At 32.3% G+C, this 16,444-nt stretch overlaps 1 protein-coding gene across 11 annotated transcripts in view; it reads left to right on the forward strand.

Annotated features, from left to right (window-relative positions):
• Rsrc1 (arginine and serine rich coiled-coil 1) overlaps positions 1–16,444 on the forward strand; it is a 399,395-nt gene that overhangs the window by 199,997 nt on the left and 182,954 nt on the right. The gene's annotated exons all lie outside the window — the stretch shown is intronic.

A 16,444-nucleotide genomic window follows, 5' to 3' on the forward strand; every position in this document is an offset into this window, starting at 1 on the left:
TTTATTCTAAATTTAAGTGAAATACATCCTGAGAATTTGATAAATTTAGAGAAGTAACTTTTAAAGGCATTGTTAAATTAATACAAATCATTATTTATTGTTTGATGAACCCCTGGTTTCCATTTAAATATTCTTATGTAAACATTGTATTTGAAGTAATGTAGTTAAAATTCATAAAATTATCTTAAAAATAATTGCTAAAATGTTGTCTAATAAGTTGTTATTCCGGATCATGCTGTTCAACCTGTCTGGCACACTTTACTCTGAATTTTCTTTTCAGATCTACTGTTAATGCTATTTCAATATTATTTATTCTTTTCTTCCTTCATTCCCTCCAATCTACCTTTATTAGGATTTGTAAAATATTCTTACTAGTGTACTTCTCTAGTTTATCAGTTTTTATATAAATATATTGTTGAAGAAATTCTACAGTAACAAAAGTGGCACTTACTAAAATGCAAGTGCTTGCCTTTGTCAGAGTCATTTGATAGTTTTTTATTTAGAGACAGTAACCAGCAAAGTTTTGGACTTATTTGAATACTAAGATTTAATCCATTTCCAAACATGCATGTTTTACAAAGTAAGTAACCTAGTAAAAATGTCTTAACTGTATTTCCATTTATGGCATTGTAGCATTTTGATTAGCTGTTTTCATATTAACTAGTTTCACATGTCTGCCTAATAGCACGTGTCTTCAGATTTTGAGAGTTTGTTATTTGGAACCTCTTTTTAGGAATACTTTTGTTCTTGAAAACTATAAATAAAATTTTACATAACTTCTTTTTTCAGACTAGCTTAGATTCTGACTCCTACAAAGTCTCCTTTATATCTCCTGTCAAAACGTACTACCATACTAGTTGGCAATAAAAAAATAGCATTACTAGTTAGAATATTTTATCATTGTTATAATAAGCATATTTTATTTTCATATTAAACTCTAAATTCCTTAAGGTTAAGTACATTTTTGTATTCTTTGTATAGTACCTTAACATGTGGCATCTGTTCTGTAAAAATTGTATACTAATTTAAAATAAATTTATTAGGTGAATATTTTAAAGCTGCAGAATAGTTTATTCTTTAAATAAATATTCTGAATAGAAGTACAGTCCAGGGCTGAGCGTGGTGGCACACATTGTAATCCCTGGGAAGCTGAGGCAGGAGTATTGCCGCAAGTTCAAGGCCAGTGTGAGTTACGTAGTGAGTTCAAGGTCAGCTTGAACTACATAGTCAGAACCTGTCTCAAAAAAGAAAAAGTATAGTCTAATTTATAAATCCTGATTTTTATATTTAGGTTTATTAAAATAAATATTTTTGTTCTCTATTCAGTTTTTTTCCCTTGAAAATCCAAGGAAATTGTTTTAAAGGAAATTATTGGAAAGCCTAGGTGTATTTTCTAAAGTATAGCCCTCTGCATTCCCACCTGCCATCCATATACATATTGAAAAGTTACAAAGTTTCAATTACACAGATTGAACAAATTCTGGATATTTAGTGCATAGTCATACCATGATGACTATAGTTAATAATGATCTGCTATCTACCTGAAAATTACTGAGAGATCTTAAATGTTTTTATTACCAAGTCACCCACCCACACAAAATATAAATATATACGGTGATAGATATTTTAATTAATTTGATGTTAGTAATTATTTCAGAAGTGTTCATATAGCAAATAATTATGTAATGCACCTCAAGTCTACATAATCTTGTTAGTTCAATAAATTTGGAAAAAAAATGTGAGAGTAGGGGAAAGTTGTCTGTGAGAGTTAAACTAATAACCATGAAAAAAAAAGTAGCAAAGAAACTTTGGCAAGACTCACAAGGTAAAGGAATGAATTTCTTGCTTTTATAGAGTATTACTTTAATAGTTGTCCCTAATGGAGAAAATTGGCATGACCAAAGGGCACCTAACACAGTAGAAAATAGTTTCTAACTTCACATGTGAAAAGAATTCACTCCTGCCTTGGTGAGAAAAGCTGTCACTGGAAAAAAACTAAGGTGCTAAATGAATAGTAATGATCTTATATGGACATTACTGGATAGGGCCTAAAGTAGTGTTTGATTGTGGTGGAAAATACTCAGCCAAGGAGCGTGTGAGTAGATTTTGGAACTTCAGAAATATGTTTCTTCCACAGATATTTGTTAAATATAAGGTACATACAGTATCAATCTAGGTGCTAAGAAATGACCCTGTCTTCATGAACTATAATCTAATAAATAGAAGAGAGAGACTTTAAAAAATACACAATAAGCATATTTTTGGTAATTCTTCTTACTTGTTTGTTTATCACGATATAGTTCAGGCTGACTTCAAACTCAATATATAGTCTATGCTGCCCTCAAACTCACAGCAATCCCGCCTCAGCCTCTCAAGTGCTAGAATTATAAGCGTGTGCTTATTTGTAGTAATTCTTGTAAATTATGATAGTTTTAGAAGAGAAAGTGTAGGATACTACCAAACAAATATTGGATGGATAAGAGCAGGACAGCAGCTTATACTTTATGTAGTAACAATTAAGAGAATGATAAATCAGTAAAGTTAGTGGTATGTCAAAAGAACCTGAGAAAAACATTATCTTGACTGTCAGCCATGATATCCCTCACTTCCTATATCCATTTAAATAACTTATCTTGGTAATACTTATCCCTGAACATTTCTCTAAACTATGCCTATTTATTTCTTCTCTGTTGTTTTTTGCCATTGTTCTGGTTAAAATTTTATTTCGTGCTGCCTGGACTAACATAAGAGCCTTTGTGTTGGTTTCCAACTTCCAGTCTTAGCCCATTCAGATTCATGCTCGTTCATCCCCTGCAATGATCTCCCCAAAACAGAAATCTGATCACTCACTTCTTGTCATGTCTTTAATGGATACCCATCATATGAAGGATAAAATATAACTTTCTTAAAGATAGTGGACCCCCTGAATGCTATAGACCTGTCCTTCCAGGTTTATATCTTACCATGTTCTGTCATACTTTTCACATTATCCTGTTATGCTGTTTTACTATTTCTTGCATTCCCTTGCCATTGTTTTTCCCTTTCTTCAAAATAAGTTGTACCACAAACCTCCATCTTTTGTGACTAGCTCAGACATCATGCCATTTGTGAAAGTCTTTCAGTGATCCATCACATCCTTTCTACCACTGTATGCATATCTATCTCCATTAATAAATTTACTTACCTTCTCATAATTATGTAATTATAACTGACCAGGAAATATCCACTTTTATATTCCAAATGTCTAATAATAATAGTCACTCAGTAAATGTTTTTAGGCAAATAAATGGTTTGCCTTAACTTGGTCTTTTATATTCTGTAACTATTATGTATGCATTTGTTCATATTTAATGTATTTTAATATGCCCTCATCTTGAGAAATTTAGATACACTGATTTAAGCAGATATTGGATCTCAATAATTTGTACCTGTAATGAGATGTTTGTAAGGTCTTTGCTAGCTAGTGGGAACAGTGCCATCTATTGTCAGTTATCCAGATTGTATCCACTATTGTGACTATTGTATTCAGTATTGAGCATAGAGCATTATTGAAAAGTTTATAAAAAGACACATCTATAAAATTTTTTTTATCATAAATTTGCACAAGAAAACTACAACATGAATGATGAATGCAAATAAAGTAATTTAATATTCCAGCAATGATTACAATGGCTGTCCTGACACAGCAATAAAAAAATGTGTACCCTCAGTATTTGGCTTTCTTTATTCATATCCCAGATAATTCCTAAACAAATTATGATAGCCAATATTGATTTATAGAAAAATTACCTAAGGTAAAATACAAATGAACATTTGCTCTTATCCTTCTTTAGAAAAAAATGATGCTTTGTGATTTAGGTAGTATTTTACTTCCAAATACTTTTTAAAATTTTCATGAAACTAGAAAAGTATGAGAGTGGAAAAACAAACCAAAAAGTCTTTAAACTATGGAAAATTGTTTTTAAATGAAAATTCATATCCAGTATGAAAGGTGATGGTTGTTTGTTCTAAGTAACTTGGGTTCCATTATTTTAAAAAGTTTTTATTTATTTTTAAAATTTATTCACTGATAGTGTTTATTCTGCAGCAGTATTTTTACATGTTAAATGAAACTATAAGTTAATTTTAATCTACAGAAATAAAACTACACTGGATTTGGCTAGTGTCAAGTGGCTAGGAGCTACTCTCCTTGATCATATATAGATGGTACAGTGTTTTGTAGATGGACAAAAAAGATTTGAAATGAGGATAGGCCACCAAAATATTAGTAAGCCTTGCTGTGTTACCACATTAAAGTTTCAGAAATGACATGTTTTCCCTTAGAGTTAAAACAGACATAATTCAGGATATATAGGATGGGAGAGATACAAGTTTTAAAAATATTTTCTTGTATTTTAGTCATATGTGAATTTTTCTTACCAAAAAAATACTCTAAAACTTCTCACAGAACATATTAATCCCTCTAGAATATATCCAGGAGCTCTCCAGCTTCCTGGACTCCAGATAGAAATATTCTATATTAGAGGTTGTGGTGGAGCCATTAATCCACTGATATATTACGTTTTGAGTCTCATGTTAACACACAGGGACATAGGTGACATTTGAGCATTATGGGTGTACCATAGTATCTCTACATTCCAAACTTTTTCCTGCTGTTTAGTTTGAACTATTCTAAATGACCATGTTAAAATAAAACTAAACTTTATCATAAAAAGTGCTTTATTGGCATTTTCCCTTCCAGTTATTGTTAATCTCAGTGGCCCCAAAATTTTCGGATAGTTTTGAGGACTCTTGCCTCTCATGTGCTCTCAAATACAAATATCAACAGTTTAAAAAGAAGGTCCTCACTGCTCCTTTCAAAAATATCCTTTTGCCCCATTCAGCTGCTGATCCTAGGTGCTGCACATATACTAGATACTATATTTCCCTATTTCCTAGGATATGTGACTGATCTTCCAACAGGGAAGAGCTTGCGAAGGGTCTCTGTCTCTGTCCCTCTCCCTCTCCCTGTGTGTCTATCTCTCCCTCCCTCCTGCAGACCCACCCTCTCACTTTCTTCCCTTTCCTGCCCCCTCCCCCTTTCTTCTTCCCTCTTTTCCTCCCTCTCTCCTACATTACATTCTGTTAGTGGAGGAGGAAGTACCTAAATATGAGCATTTCTTATCCCTGAGTGTACTTTAAGAATATTACATTAAAAATAGCATTGAGTTTTTATTTCTACCTCTCTCTTTTCCTGGGACTCATAAAATAAAAACTGGAGGTGGAGGAGGATCTAGGGTGGGACATGGTATCAAAAAAATTTGGAATGATGGATACGCAGTCTGAACTTGGAAATTGTAAACTTGACAACTACAACTTATCTGAGGTTCAGTTTATATGTTTTAACCTGATCTTCCCTGGGGAATAAATTTTCCTGGTCACTTCTCAGACCAACACTACATTTCTGATGGCCTGAGTTTAACTAGGCATACTGTGAAGTATATGAATTTAACATAATTTAAGCTATCTTCATAATGTGAGGTGGAGTGGCCAAAACCCTCCTTTTCATAGTGCAGTATAATTTTAATCAAGATAGTAAAAAATATATGTATATATTCTACTTCCATGTTTTTCCCTGCATGGGTGTGTGTTACTGGAAATCAAACCCAGAGGTTCTCTACCACTGAGATAATCCCCAAACTCTTTCATTCATTCATTCATTTATTCATGAAATGAATGAGTGAATGAAAGGGTCTTGCTGAATTGCCCACGCAGGACTTGAATTTGTGACCCTCCCGCCTTAGCCTCCCAATGTGCTAGAATTATAGGCATGCAACATCGTGTCTGGCTTAAGTCTTGTTTTTCTTAAGAAATAATGTGAATGAGAAGTTATTTTCACTATGACTGGTGAGGACAGACAAAATATTGGAAATAGAGAGCTTGAATACTTCAACACTAATAATCCAAATAGAAATTTTCTAATATAACCAGTAACTTAATGCCTACAGGGTGTAAGCATTTTCTTATCTGAACAGTTGTTATATGTAATATACATGATTTGACATTACTTGATTTTATTATTTATCTACATGCCTTAAAAAAGATTCATTTAATAAATTATCAAGACTCTTTTGTGTTCCAGACATTAGGTAGTACAGATAGATTATAAACTATCTTGGCTTTAGAATTCCACTCCTATTCAGAGCAGAAATTCCCAACCTGGCTGATTATCACCTGATCAATATTCTAAAAATCATAAATCCGCAGATCCTAAAAGCACATGCTGGCCACATTGGTGCATGCCTATAGGCCCAGATATCTGGAGGCTGTTGCAAGAAGATCCTTTGAAGCTAGGAGCGCAAGACCAGCCTGGGCAACATAGCAAGACCATGCTTCAAAAACGAAACAAACAACCTCAACAGAGGTCGTAAAGCAACAATTGCATAGCTTAGTCCTTTGCATCATGCATAGGGCACGTCTAGCCCATACAGTTATCTGACTATTTTCTGCCTTTGCTTCCCAGAAATAGTTTCCTTACTCTATTACTTCCTGTCACCCAGATCTAAACCTCTGAAATAAGAGTAAAGGACAATTAAAGAGTCATTAACTTATGTTAGCCAGGTATCATTTCAAAAGGAAATAATAAGATAAGGATCCTTTGGAATCCACAGTTGAAATGAATTTGAAAAGAAAACATTTATTAATACTTTACAACACTAGGTCTTGAATTTTTTTGGTCATAGATACTTTTTAGAATCTGATAAAAGCTGTAGATTTTCTATCCAGAAAAATGTGAGTGCATATTATTTCAGGAAACTCCCTGATGCACATGTTTGACGTGTATTAAGTGTCTTTAGTATTTCCTAAGCCTTTATACTTGCCTTCCTCTTCATCAGTAACATTTCTTCCTATCTCTTTTCTCATCCTCAGCCTCTCTTTCCTTCTTTGTGTTTAAATGTTCTCTGATTTCTCTATGGATACCTCTATTCTTCTCTCTTAGTTTCTTTTATAGCCCAAATCTCTCTTTCTCCCTTTATCTCTTCTTAGCTAACTAGAATATGATATGAAGTACTGGTATATATTTTTAAATAGTTATGGTATAATTTGTATGGTTTTAATTTTATTGGAATATTTCATTTAAAACATTGCAGTCATTTTGTATATACTTTAGAAACAAAGAAAAGAAAAATAATCACTGCTACAATTTTGATTCAGAGTTACTGCCATTTTGGTGTACTTCTTTCTAGTCTTGTTTAACATACAGTATGAATACTATTACGTATGAGTAATAGTCTATTAAAGTTTTTAGAGTCATTGCAGAAAATTTATTTTTAAGGAATCGCTCTGGAATTAGAGTATGCATCTTTATCACAATCTACTTCAAGTTAATACTGTAAATTACTTCCAATAAAATATATGGACTTTATATATAGCTCACTTCTATTCCCTATTGCTGTTATAAATACTACATCTTTGTACATTATAAACACAAGAATATAGTGTTAGGATTTTTGCCCTTGGTGAATATGACTTTTAAAGAATTTAGGAGAAGAAAATAAATATATATACCCATACAATGCTTTATGTTTACTTGCTTATTTACTATTCACAGTACTCTTCATTCCTTCGCATGGTTCCAGATTAACATTTGGTATCATTTCTTTTAACCTAAAGGACTTACTTCATTTCTTCTTGTTAGTGCAGGTCCATTAGAATAAATTATTTTGGTTTATTTATCTGTGAATGTTTTTAGTTTGCCTTTATTTTTGAATACACAATTGTTGCTGGTCAGATATTTCCCCCCCCAATACTTTATGCCATTTTTGTTGTCTTCTGGTCTACATTATTTCTGATGAAAAGCCAACCATTAAATCATACTTGTATGATTTGTAAATGCCATGGTACTTTACCTTAGCTACTTTTTTCTTTTTTCTTTTGGCTATAAGGAGTTTGACTCAACCATATGAGTGTCTTTCCTTTTGCATTTGACTTCTTGGAGTTCGTTGAGCTTTATGATTCCTAAGTTAAAATTTTCCACCAAATTTGATATTTTTGGTCATCACTTCAGGTTTGTTTTCTGCCCCCTCCTTATCACTTTCTCTATTAGGATATTTGATAGTATCCCCTAGATAAGACTGTTCATTCTCGAGTATTTGCCATTTTGTGTTTTGGCTTGGATAATTTTCATCAATCTGTTTTTGTCAACATAGATTCTTTTTTTGTATTCTGACATTTCAGATCTGTTAATCAACTCATCTAGTGAGTTTTGTTTTGCTTTCATTTTAGTTATTGTATTGGTTAACTGTAGAATGTTCATTGGGTTCTTCATAGTTTCAAAGCACTCTATGGAGATTCCTTATTTGTTTGGTTAGTTTGATCATACTTTAATTCTTTGAACATATTTACAATAGTTTCTTTGAAGTCTTTGCTAAGTCAAATATCTGGACCAATTTTGGAAATGGTGTCTAACTCCTTTTTATTCTTGAGTATGAATTCATCTTTTCTTCTCTTTTATACTAATGTCTACTGCTGTGGGTTCAAAATTGTAATTAATATGTTATAATGACTATATTATGTTTTATACTCTTGAGATAGTCACTGTTTTTTGTTTTAGTGGGTAGTTATCTTTTCCAGACTAAAACTGTGGAATTTGTTGCCTCTTCTATGATTTTCAAGGTGTTTTTTTTTTTTTTTTAAAGAGGGCAGTTAGTTGCCTTTTATATACTGAAACTGTGGAATTTTCTTGTTTCTTCAGTGTTAACTGGTGAAGTCTCAGCTTAGTTCTTGTTTTTCTTGATTTTTCTTCTGTGTTTTTTAAAACCATGGTTTGTTAGGGGTCTGCTCTGTGACTGTACACTTTAGTGGTCAGTAAATGATGTGGTCAATGGCCATGGCCAAATGCCTTAGGGAAGTAAGACTTTACACTGAGGCTAGGATGTATGTGGATGAGGAACACATTCAGATTTGGGGCAAATATACAAGTCTCTGGGCTTTCAATTTTCACATGGCTCTCTTTGAATCTATTACGTACATGTAATTTAATACACAAGAGTATTTGGAAAGCTTATAATCTCAGTCTTCTCTGGCTCTCTATTCCTATTAAGTGTTTACTTGTTCTGCCACTGCCTTTGATTCAAGACCTCTGGTGGTAAATCTGTAGAATTTTTGTTGCTCACTCTGTGAGTGAAGTATCCTCAAGGATTAATATCAAAACTTCCCATTCTTACTTGATGAAATAACCATTTCTTGAGTTATTGTATACATTTGGTTATTTCTGAGCCTTGGAAATGGTTGTTTTAATGTCATTTTATCCAGATTTATGTTTTCTCTGGAGAGTTGGTCTTCTGATATCTTCTGGCTACCATCACCAGAAATGAGAATATGCTATTGTTAACATTTGAGGATAGTTTCTTCAAAACTTTGTTCTGTGTATCTGTATTTTAGTACATATTTCACATAAGTTAAATAAAAAATATGATCAAGTTTGTATCCTATATTTTCAGTTAGTAGTATGGTCGAACTAATTTTCTATGTCACTGATGTTTTTCTGTAAATGTTTTTAAGAACAGTTCTTTGAAATCAGGTGTGGTGGCCCAGGCCAGTAATCTCAGCACTCAGGAGGCTGAGGCAGGAGGATCACTGGGAATTCAAGGCCAGCCCAGGCTACATAATGAGTTCAAGGCTAGCCTGAACTACATGGAGAGACTGTCTCAAAAAAAGAAAAAACTTTTTGGCAAAAAATTTTTTATTTAAATATTGTACAAATTGTAAAAGATTTTAATATAGGAATATTATACTTTAGTATATCAATATAATGAAATAAAATCAATTATTTCTCCATTGTTAGAAATTTACTAGTTTTTACTTTCAATCAGTAGCTTTTCTAGATATCTGAACTGCTTATAGATCTTTGTATCTTAAATAATTGCTTTAGGCTAGATCCCTCAAATGAAAATCCTCTATTAAAAGGTATGAACATTGTAATGTTCTTAATATATAGTGCTTTGTGTCTTTCTGGATGGTAGGCAATTTGGGATGCTTTAAAAATTTTAACATTGTCATTGTGTTGAATAGATATTACTATATCTTGTTTAGGAGAGTTATCTAGTTTTTTACTGATACAGATGTAGGTTACTTCCTGGTCTTCACTTTTCTAAAGAATTTTTTTGAAATATTTAAATGATCATAGCTTTTTCATGTTTTAAACATTTTTTCTAGATGCCAAAATTGGAAATATTTTTCTCAAGGAGTACTTTTAGTACTCCTTTCACACATTGTATAAGTTTTATGATACCATTAGTAAAATATAAGAGTTTTACTTCATTGGCTAGCATTACCTGTCATTTACATTGCTCTCATTTATATATTTGATATTAGTGATAGAGATTACTGCTAGAGAAATCTGAGAGAGCTTGACTAATTGTCTTTTTTCAGTGTGAAAAGTTGCATGCATTTTTCCTTTAAGAATTAGTGACTTTGTTACCTACCAACTTACAGGGACCTTTTGGAATGAAGCTATCAAGTTTGGGTTAAATTTATTGCTAATAAGTTTATCACTGTGTTGCCATTCTATTTTAGTTCTGTGTTGCTGAATATTTTTAATGTAAATTTTGTTTATTTATATATATTTGGAGGTTGTATTGATTGGCTTTTTCATTGCTGGGACAAAATACACAACACCCGCAACCTAAAAGAGGAGACATTTATTTTGGCTTATGGTTTCTGAAAATCATCATCTGACTCCAAGGAAAACCATTATGGCTGAAGGATATGGTGAAGGAAAGGAGTTCAATTCAAAGCATATGGAAATCAGAGAGTTGGGAACGAACCCAGAGACACAGGTATCAGGGACCAGATATAGTCTCCATAATCATCTCTTCATGACCTACTTCTTCCAACTTGGCACCATCTCATAATAACATGTTCAGCTGTGAGCTCATCAGTGTGTTCATTGATGAGGTTAGTGCTTTCACAGTTCAATCACCTCTCCAGGAGTTTCTTAATCCAGTCAAGTTCACAATCAAGAGTAATAGGCATAGTGAGATCAAACCCATGGTCTTACACATAGGCAAGCACTGAGCTGTATCTGCAACCTTAAAATTGAATATTTTGTGCCATCAAATCTGTGAGATTTTTTCCTTTATGATTTCTTCTGTTGCTTTTAAGCCCCCAAAAGTAAGCCCTTCCCCTAGTGAGATCCCCTTCCCACCGGGGATCAAACTCAGAGCCTTGCACTTGCAAGGCAGGCATGACACCACTGAGCTAAATCTACAGCCCTAGATGAGCTCTTATTCTGTAGGCTTGAATCAAATGAAATTGCCACTTTTATAGTTAAAAAATTAAATATCAGTATTTCATTTGGTCAGACATTAGTTTTTTTTGGGGGGGTGGTCATTTACTTGTTGGAATATTTTATTCTTCATGGCCTAACACAGAAAGAACAAAATGAATGAAAAAAAAAATCTTGAATAAAATTACTTGTGAAAAATTAGCTGTCATTTTGATACAGTGGTCAATTTTTTTAAAAAAAGTAAAGTGGGAGTTACATGTTAAAGAATTTCAGATTATCATCTCCAAGTCACTATGATATATATTATTTAGTTGCCCTTTTATAATGGGTATTTTTGAAGGTGTTTAAAGCAGCAGTTTTGATTGTATGATTTTATTAGTGTGACAATTTTCATGAATGAAAGTAGGGCTTAATTTGCCTCATTTTTTAGTTTCTGCAAGGAGAATTCCACACAGGTACAAAGAAAAAAAAGAATGAAAACTTAAGTAATGTATTCATTTCATATGTACATATAAGGTATTCATTTCATATGAACACATATACATTATATATATATATATATATATATATATATATTACTTTGGGTGAGAATTCTAAATGAAATGTAGCAGCTTACATTGAGAAATAAGTTTCTGCCAATGCTTTTGAATTTTTCTAAGGAAACCCATAGTTTTGGGCTTTCTTTAAGCAGAAATCATTATGATATGGTATTATGGAGTGATTTTTTTTATTATACTAATATCAATTAAAACACCAGAGTTTGATCAGTATCATTTTCACTTGATATTGAAGCCAGTTGTTTGAGTCCCAAGTCAAAAGCTAGTATATTTATTCATTATAAATTTTTAATTATGGATTTTTGCTTTGTTCTTACAAATCTGAATCATTTTATATACATATATACATAGTTTTGTAGTCTTCTATAAATGTAATGGCATTTATCTATGTTATTTAATGTGTTTATAAGATTTTAAAAATTGATTCCTGTGCTACTTCTATGATGAGGCTGAACCATAACTTACTTAATTATTCTCCTTTTGGGAATGCTTTTCTGCTTTGAAAAACATAATGATAAGCATACTTGCATAGATAAGGAAATGAAAGCTCTCAGATTATACAGTCAAGACTAAAATGCAGTTCTTTTAATACCCAATCGTGATTTACCTATTGTCTTTTTCCTCCCACATTAAACTGTTGGACACATAAAAAAATGTGCTCTCTATGCAAATATCCCATCTAGAAAATTTCACAGCCTATCATTAGAATCAAATCAATTATTTTCTGCAATTACTTATAATACAATATAAATAAATATTTTGTGACCTTTTGTTAATCTGTATGATTATACACTGAATGCAGTGGTTCAGACAGGTGGATGCTTCTGTTTTTCAGGAGCAAATATGCTGTAAGACGCTTTCTAATACTGATCACTCTTGTTGCTGAGCAGGGAAGAAGCTTCCAGAAAGTAAATTTGAAAGACTTATTAGAGGCAAAGTGAAGTAACTGTGTTAAGAGATAGAAATTATAACTTGGAACAGATTTTATCAAGAAAATTAAAAACTTATATGAAGTCCGTAAAGCAAAGAGAAATAGACTATTCCAGGCAATTTATTACCATAGAAAATACCACTTGCTTCCCAGCAGTCATGAGATGATACAAAGGGAGATTCAAAGAAGTTTAAGAAAATAGTAATAGAGAATGGATTTCTTGTAAATAACTCTTAAATGTTTCAAAGGACTTAAAAACAGCAAGTATTTCATTCTGATTTTTAAAAGGATCACAAAAGGGACATATATAATTTGTTTAAAACAATATGGCTCAGCCAGGGATTTAGCTCAGTGGTTCCACTGCCTGCCTTGCAAGCGCAAGGACCAGAGTTCGATCCCTGGTACCAAAATAAATAAATAAATAAATAAAATAATATGGGTCATAGACTATCCTGAAAAGTTAATATTTATGGACTAAAATATGTACTGGTATCTAAAATTGTGGTAGCAAAGTAAAGATTCTAAAGCAGATTTTTAGAACCAAATGCACTTTATCCTTCTACGTAGCCACATACTGTTGTCCAATTGTACTTTAATGTAAATGCCATGTCTAGAAAGATTAGTAAAATAAACTTGTCTTACCTAGAACAATTTTAGAGTTTCCAAGAGGTCTAATATACAAATAATTGATGCATATATAAAGACCCCTAATGGGGGCCTGTAAGTAAACGCTTCTATTTATAATTTATTGTTTTTTCCCTTTTCTGTTTGCTTTCTACTTCTAAACTTGCATTAAAATAGCTACACTTCTTCCTCCATCTCCTTTCTACATTGGCTTTCCAGAAGCTTTTATACAAAGCCGCTTCCTTCCCAAATTTCCTTTCTTAACTTCTGTTAAAAATGGTTTGAGTATTGGTGCTTCAAAGTTGGGACTGAAAATAAAAGAAACCGAGGAGGAAGGAGGGTACTTATTTTGAAAGAATAGAAGTGGTCTATAGCATTTTAATAGAGATTTGAATACTCATGAGTTGTAAGAACAATCACTACTGTAACCAGACAATCAGGTGAGGATAGAGAAGAATGGTGGGATTTCAGCATTTCTACAACTAAGAATACTGAGGAGAAGTCCCAAGCAGAGGATTATACAAGAGTGAAAGCAGAGAGAAGAAAATGTATGACATTGTTGAGAAATAGTGAGATGCCAAATATTGCTGAAATGTTGGCCATGAGCCTGAAAATGATGAAAAATAATAACACAATAAGCTGGGAATATTATCAATAGCTTTGAAAATTAAAGTGATGAGTTCATACTTAACTCTGGAAGCAATGGAGAATCAATGAAATATTTTTTAGCGATAGATTTACCTGAAACCTTGCTTTGTGATAACTTTAGCAACTACATATAGAATTGAAAGGATAAGTGGAAACAGTGAAGCTGCAGTTTAGATCTGGAGTCAATAATAGTCTAGATCAGGGAATCTACCCTTTTTTTGATAAAGGGCCAAATAAATATTATAGAATTTATGAACTACACAGTCTCTACCACAGCTCTCAACTCTGCCTCTTGGAACCAGAAGTAATTTGTAAATAATAAGCATTGCTATGTATTTGTGTAGTATATAAGCAGAACTATTTAGTAGATAACAGAATTGAGTAATTAATATGGGCTATCGAATAGGCCCTCAAGTATGCTGTGTCCTTGGGTTTAGTTTCACCTCTTTAGACCTCATCAATGAAATATGTTTATAAAATGACATTTTTCTCTGGTTTTTAATTAAGAAAATAGCTGGTAAATAGCTTTTGCTAACCCCTTAAACTGTTTAATGAAAATATTTGATAAAACTCTAAGATAAATATGCTATTGAGAATGGAATACGTTGTTTTTTTTCTTTTCTTTTCTTAGTCTTTATTTAAACCGACTTAGTGCCAAGATCTAGAGACAAGATAAATCTACTTTTGAGATATTTGTAATATTTCTAGCTTAGACCTTGATCCTAAAAGACAGAATTATAGTAACTGTTAAAATGAAATGTAGCTAGAAATATGATAAGTGCTGATATGTATCTCGGTCATCATGATTGCATAAAAAAGCAGGATTCAACTGTGAGCTATTTTTAAAATGTTCAAATATAAAGACAACAACAGGTAAAAATGATGAAAAAAGAAATACGGGTCTAAAACTCACTGTTGTTAGGATGTCCGTCCCTCTCAAATTAATGCACAGATTGAGCACAATTCCATGCATGATCCTACTGTGGCTTGTGAGGAATTTTGTTTTAAGAGATTTACAAGCTTGTAAGAACTGGGAATGCCAGTGAGCTAAAAGAGCCAAAATATCTTAGAAAAAGCAGGAAGAGAAGTTACTCTACCCGATTTCAATATAGTAATAAAGACAGTGTGGTATTGGCATTGAGATTGACATATAGATGTCAGCCAGAGAGTTTGTCTGTCTGTATGCCTGTCTGGATAGATACAGATTAAGTAATGGTAGCCTTTTCCATAAATGGTGGTAGATCAATTGAAATGTCATATACCAAAATAAAAGATTTTCAATGCATGTCTTACACATATGCAAAAATTAACTAAAAGCATTTCATAGAATTAAATGTTAACTATTGAACTATAAAACTTCTGTGTGCAAATATAGAACAAATCTTTGTGAATTGGGACTGGACAAAGATTTCTTAGGTACAACACTAAAGATTCACAAAAGAAGAAATTGATGGATTGCACTTCATCACAACTTTGGTTGGATTTTGCATATAAAATTTGCACATCCTATATGGGAAAATTAATTTTGCTTTAATACAAAGTTCTGGGAACTGAAGAAAACAGACCAATAAAAACTTGGTAAAAAATTGGAATACCATTATGTTAAGGAAGATATGTGAATAATTAATAAACACATGAAAAGATGCTCAACACCATTAGTCATTAGAGAAGTATAGATTAAAGCCACCTTAGGGTACCACGACACACCTATTAGAATTTTGTAATTTAAAAGACTGCGAAATATTAAGTAGGTTATAGATGGTACTGTTAGTTGATACTGTTATCCACTACTAGTGGGAAAATAAAACCACTTTGGAAGCAGTTTGATAATTTCTTTAAAAGTTAAAACATTTATCATATGATCCAGCTGTTCTTTTCCTAGATATTTACCTGAGATATGAAAGCACATATTTATATAAAGATTTTTAACTATTTACAACATTTAAAAATAATAGTGAAGGAAAAAAACCTGGAAATAATTAGAATAATTAGAATGTCGACAGGTTAATGCATACAACAATTAAGGTATATCATTGCACTTTCACACTGTACAGTACGCACAGAGCAGCACAACTGTGACAGCGTCCAGCAGACAAGTGAGCTACTTCTGCAATTTGTCCGTATCAATGAATGTTCCTAATGCGAGGTCCATTCATATCCGTGAAAGTTCACAACTCAAGTGTTTGTCAGTTAGGGAGTTACTAATTTTTATTTAAGAAATATTGTTTCTTAATGAATATAGATTTTTCTGCATAGATTTCCTTCAAACAGCACAATTGTGACATTGTGGTCTTAAATCTGTTTAGAAATTTTTTGAGAAACTGCTTTCTGTGCAATTCTATTTGATTATTTTCTTATTTATTAAATAAGGTATATTTTCTGGTTCTGAGTAACATTAATACCATTTACCAAGTT

The sequence above is a fragment of the Heterocephalus glaber genome, unplaced genomic scaffold (genome assembly GCF_053883595.1).
Source record: "Heterocephalus glaber isolate CG9 unplaced genomic scaffold, H.glaber_assembly_v1.0 deba00001504, whole genome shotgun sequence".
NCBI classification, from domain to species: domain Eukaryota; kingdom Metazoa; phylum Chordata; class Mammalia; order Rodentia; family Bathyergidae; genus Heterocephalus; species Heterocephalus glaber.